Genomic DNA, 5126 nt, shown 5'->3' with positions numbered 1-5126 from the left:
GTCGGTGTGGTGGTTATTATTTCTTTGTGGAAAGCTATATTTGGGGAATTTTATAAACTTTTTGCTCAGCTTTCTGTAACTTAAATTGTCCTGTTCCCTGTAGCCTCCACCCTCATCATTTGTGGCTCTAAACACAAACATTTGACAGATTTGCACATTGTCCTTTGACTGATATGGGACTATCCAGTAGGCTACATGGGTGCTCTTTAATACAGAAGCTACTCAGAAGAGGTACAGCAACAAATGCCTCCTCAGGAATACTACTGGAAGGTCCTTTCTGGTGCTGTAAGAGGGGGTCTGTTCTAGGTTCCTTGCAGAGGGGAAGATGGAGAGCAGGAATGCCATAAGCAGAGCAACGGGCCACCTTGAAGATCTTTTTCATGCAGGCATTATAAATTGTAGGCTGGTCCTGGCTGCCTCTTGGACAGCATGCTTGGCATGGGGAGAGGACAACACCTCACTACCAGACTTCTTCCTCTGTCTGATGGTGAAACCCCCACACCCCCCACTGTTCCTCAGACGTGCTTGTCAACTGCTACAGAAGGTTTTTTCCCCCCTGCTCTCCTGCTGGCAATAGCTCACCTTAAGTGATCACTCTCATTACAGTGTGTATGGTAACACCCATTGTTTCATGTTCTCTCTGTATATAAATCTCGCCACTGTATTTTCCACTGAATGCATCCGATGAAGTGAGCTGTAGCTCACAAAAGCTTATGCTCAAATAAATTTGTTAGTTTCTAAGGTGCCACAAGTCCTCCTTTTCTTTTTGCGGATACAGACTAACATGGCTGCTACTCTGAAACTAGAGGAAGCAATTCATGGCCTGGCTATTTGTCATCACTTCCCAAATTCTGGCAGCTTGGGCAGGGCAAAGCTTAAGGCCAGCCTTAGGTAGAAACTTCCTTAATGCCTGCTTTTTTTTTTTTTTTTTCTTCCCATCCTTTACAAATGCATTTCAGAGGGTCCCTGCCCCTTTATCAGTTGTTCAGAGTAGGTGGCCAGTAGATACTTGCCACAAGCTGATTATAAAGATAGGTAAGCCATCTTTAATATAAGATGCAGCTCAAGTTCATGGAACTCAGAACACTCCTGTAGAGAAGGAAGTTTCTGAGGCTTTGTCTACATGGAATTCTAAAGTCATTGGAGTAAATGTAGTGGTGAAAAGCCCTAGTGTAGACAGGGTAAAAGCTATAAGCTGCAACTTTCACTTGCTTGCCTGAAATTGGCAAATCTGCAGTGTAGACAAGACCTTAGAAATCCAACAGTTTAAAAGACATAGGTGAGGGCTGCCTCTTGTGTTTATAGGTTAAATCTTCCTTAGTGATGAGTAAAAATTCAAGCTACCCTGGAGTTTTCTGTCATTTTGCTTATTAGCTGTCTAGAAATGTCATGTATTGTTGTAGTAGACCCCACTTCTGTAAAGTTGCTGTACAAATCTTTTAAACTTCCCTGCAGAATAGACTGAAGTGAGAATTCCCTTCTCTTTGGACTGCTTCACAGCTTCTCTAGTCAATCTTCTGCTAGGACCTGGCCTTTGAAAAGGGGTATCATTCTGCACCTCCTCACATTTTAGTTCAGGGAGAAGCTGCGTTAACAGTTACAAGTGCCCAGAGGCTAGGAGTGTTAGCACCTTAACTGCTTTCATGTACATACCCCTATCGTTCAGAAATGCACTCTGCCTCAACCAGGAACTATGGGGCTGGGAATTCCAAATGCAATCTGCTGAAAGGTACTTTGACAAGCATGGCTGGAAGAGAGAAGTCATGTGAAAGGGAACAGCAAAAGAAGTTTGTCTTTGGCTGCTCCTTATAATGAATGAAGACCACCTTGCAAACCTGAAAAAGCATTTCTTTACACCTGAAATGTCACGATCTTGCCAGGCTGCTTGGAGTAAATGTTCTTAAACTGATCAGTAGAGTTTGGAGAGCTGGCTGCTCATAGGGTGGCAGCTCTGCACATTCTCCATCGTAACTGGGAGTAAAAGTAGACAGCATGATTAGCTTCTTTCAAAAGGACAAAACAGCTTTGACAAAGAGAAGATAAAAAAACTGCCATGACCACCTTCCAGGTCTCATCTGCTTTTTAACCTCTGAGCCTGCCATCTGATTCTAGGCCTTTTCCCTTTTTCACTCACTCTAAGCAAGCTTTTGTCCCCGCCCTCTTCCCTCTCCCCCCCCCCCCCCCCCGCCTTTCCACTTACCAGCCATCTCCCACTTTTTCTTTAATCTTTAAACGCATGTGAGCAGTTTAAAACCATTGCCTTGAATTATTCGTCTTGAACTGCTATAAAACCACTACTCTTCCTGTCAAGTCTCAAGGCCTGTATTTTATACTAAGCCTTCACCTCTCCAGTATCTTGATGCTATTATTCCTTCTTGGGTACAAAAGCCAAGGGAGGATTAAAGATTAGCATCCTCCTCCTAGTGGACATATTGGAATGTGGTCAAAGACATATGACTGAGTAGCTGTGACTATGATGAACCAAGGCTCTATTTACTTACCTTAAAAGTAAAATTAATTAAACTCCTGTTTCCAGTGACCCAAGCCTACTTTGCTTTAGTGGGGACATCACTTAAAAGTAGTTTGAGACTTTTTGTAGTATAGATTGACTGTAGTTAGTCTAGTAAATCTAGCCTTTAATTATGGCCTCAAGGCATTAGTGAATTTGAACATCATACAGGCTAGCAATTAATTTTGCATCTAATGAATTACAGGCGACCTGCAAAGGAGACAAGAGGCCATCTCAATTTTCTGGGGCAGAGGATTCCAATTAACTGGATAGAGAGTAGGGCTAACATCACAAATCAAGCAACTGAAATCTAATTGAGGGGAACTATTTTAACTCGCTTTCAAAACTTCAGTTTTCAGCTAACTTGCATGCCCCTCTCCTGCTGGAGGAGTCCATCAGTAAAGCAGAAGAGGTTGTGAAGTTTTAAGTTAAGATCTGTGAGCTATAAGGCTACATTTCAGTCCTGAAAAAATCTTCAGCAAAATAGGAGGAAACTTTACTAAGTCCTGATATTTCAAGCAAAAAAACTCCCAACATTTCAGATTTCCTTTAGATACCATCACAAAAGTGCAACACCCCCTGCCAAGTATTAAAGGTGACCAGCACAGGAGAAAAAAATGAAGGCGGTGGGAGAGTTGAGGGAGTTCTTAAAGGGAGCCACATGCATTTTCCTGCTCATTGTCAGCTGACCTGTCAGATGTGCTGGATAAATCATCCCTCTGTATCCACAAAGGATGCCGATAGTATGGTGATATGGCTGTTTAACTCTCTACACTGATGGATTATGCTATTCCAATCTGAGCATGCTAGAATGGAGGACAAGCAGTGATTAGGGAGAAGCAACAGCAGTTACTCTTTTTCACACCATGCACTTATCAAGGAAAAACACAAAATCTAGTTTTAAGTAGCTCCAGTAGCAGAGCTCTGGGGCTCTCAGCTACATCCAGTTATAGACTGGTATTAAACACCTGTTTGGTACTGTGCTCTAATGACTGATAATTTAGGTTAATGGGTGTCAATTATAAGGCTTGTTAGCTCTCTAGATAAAAGCTGGTCCAAAAGATTTTTGCTATGGGGTAAAGTGAGGCTCCCCTTTCAAAGGAAGAAAGTCCTGTGAAAAGCCACATCCTTTCATCTCCTCTTGTTGAAAGAAGAAAAGGTAAAATCAAGCCAGGAGGGGCTGCTTCCTGCCTTTATTGATCTCACTGCACTGAGGTATGAATTGGGATGCAGAACTTGTTTCATCTGGGAGGTGGGTTGTTTTTTTTTTTTTAAATTACCTTTCACAGGGGGTTGCAGAAATGAGGAGGAAGCTTTTGAGTGTCCATTGTCCTGCTTTCAAACAGTACAAAGGGCTACTTACTAATTCACAGGCTCTACCTTAAAAAAACAATGGGGGGGGGGGGGGGAGCTACAATACAATAACCCCAAGTCACCCTTTACTGTTCCCTTTTCATCCTGATTTACTGCCATAGCATAGGGGGTTTTGCTTTAATCCTGAGGAAATTGACTAGGTCTCAGCTGGACATGAACCAGGGAGTGGCTACAACAAAGTTAGCAGTAAAAGTAGGTAGGAGAACCACCAGAGGAACTAGAAGACTGCTTGCTGCCTGCAGTGAATCTCCTCCCATACTTTCCACTGGCAGGAACTACTTTTTCACTGAAAGCCAATTCTCTGTGTTGTAATAATTTCCTGGACTATGCAAGACCACTATTGTGGGAAAGAGGCTTCCTGTAGACAAACTATCAAGATGCCAGAAGATGGGGTTAAGAGAAAGCAAAGAAGGGTTTATTTTAGAGAGAAGGAATTGTGTTGGAATAGAATCCTAGTCCTATATTGGAATTTGTAAGTGCCCTGGATTAATACGCACTTCTGTAGTGTGGCTTACTGAGGCATATGCTCAACTGTAAGCATATGAAGTATAAGCTGCAGCTGTTCCCATTACATTTTTGTAACCAGTAAATGTTACTGTATACACTTAAGGAATCCACTACTCTAGTCCTAAGTTCTGCCCATATGATGGATGATTCTCCTTTCCCCTTTCCAACTTGTATCACCAGTGTTACTCCACTGATTTCAGGGGGGTTGCTCCTGATTTATGTTAGTGTAACTGAGAAGAGACTCAGGCCCATGCTTCTCAGTGTGGGTGTATTAAAGACAGCTGTTGGAGAAACTGTCCTTTACTAAGAATGAAGGTTCAGATTTCTTCAAAAAGCATAAACATTATCCTGCTTGACTCCACAGAGAAGTTTTCACCAGGTTGAAATGGATGGTTTAAACAGATATTGCTTTCTGAACAGTACTGTTCCATTTGCTTAGTTCCAATTTACTAACCAAACCAGTTTCCTCAACATTATCTTAATTTTGAAGCACTCGTGTTTTAACAGTGAGAAACTATTCTGCAACAGCACAGAGCTCTCAGTTCATCCCAACCACAGCCTGCATGAAGAAATGAGCCCCTCTATTTGTAGTAATAGAAACAAATACAAAGCCCAGTCAATTACCCCCTCTTTAAAACTATCACCATACCATTTATCTAGCAGCAGGAGTTAGTTGGCCTGTGGCTTTTCTAGTCCACTGATTCCTATGCATTGCCCTTCTGTGACCTCATCACAT

This window comes from Chelonia mydas, chromosome 7 (assembly GCF_015237465.2).
Source record: "Chelonia mydas isolate rCheMyd1 chromosome 7, rCheMyd1.pri.v2, whole genome shotgun sequence".
NCBI classification, from domain to species: domain Eukaryota; kingdom Metazoa; phylum Chordata; order Testudines; family Cheloniidae; genus Chelonia; species Chelonia mydas.
Note: the sequence above shows the minus strand (reverse complement) of the source record.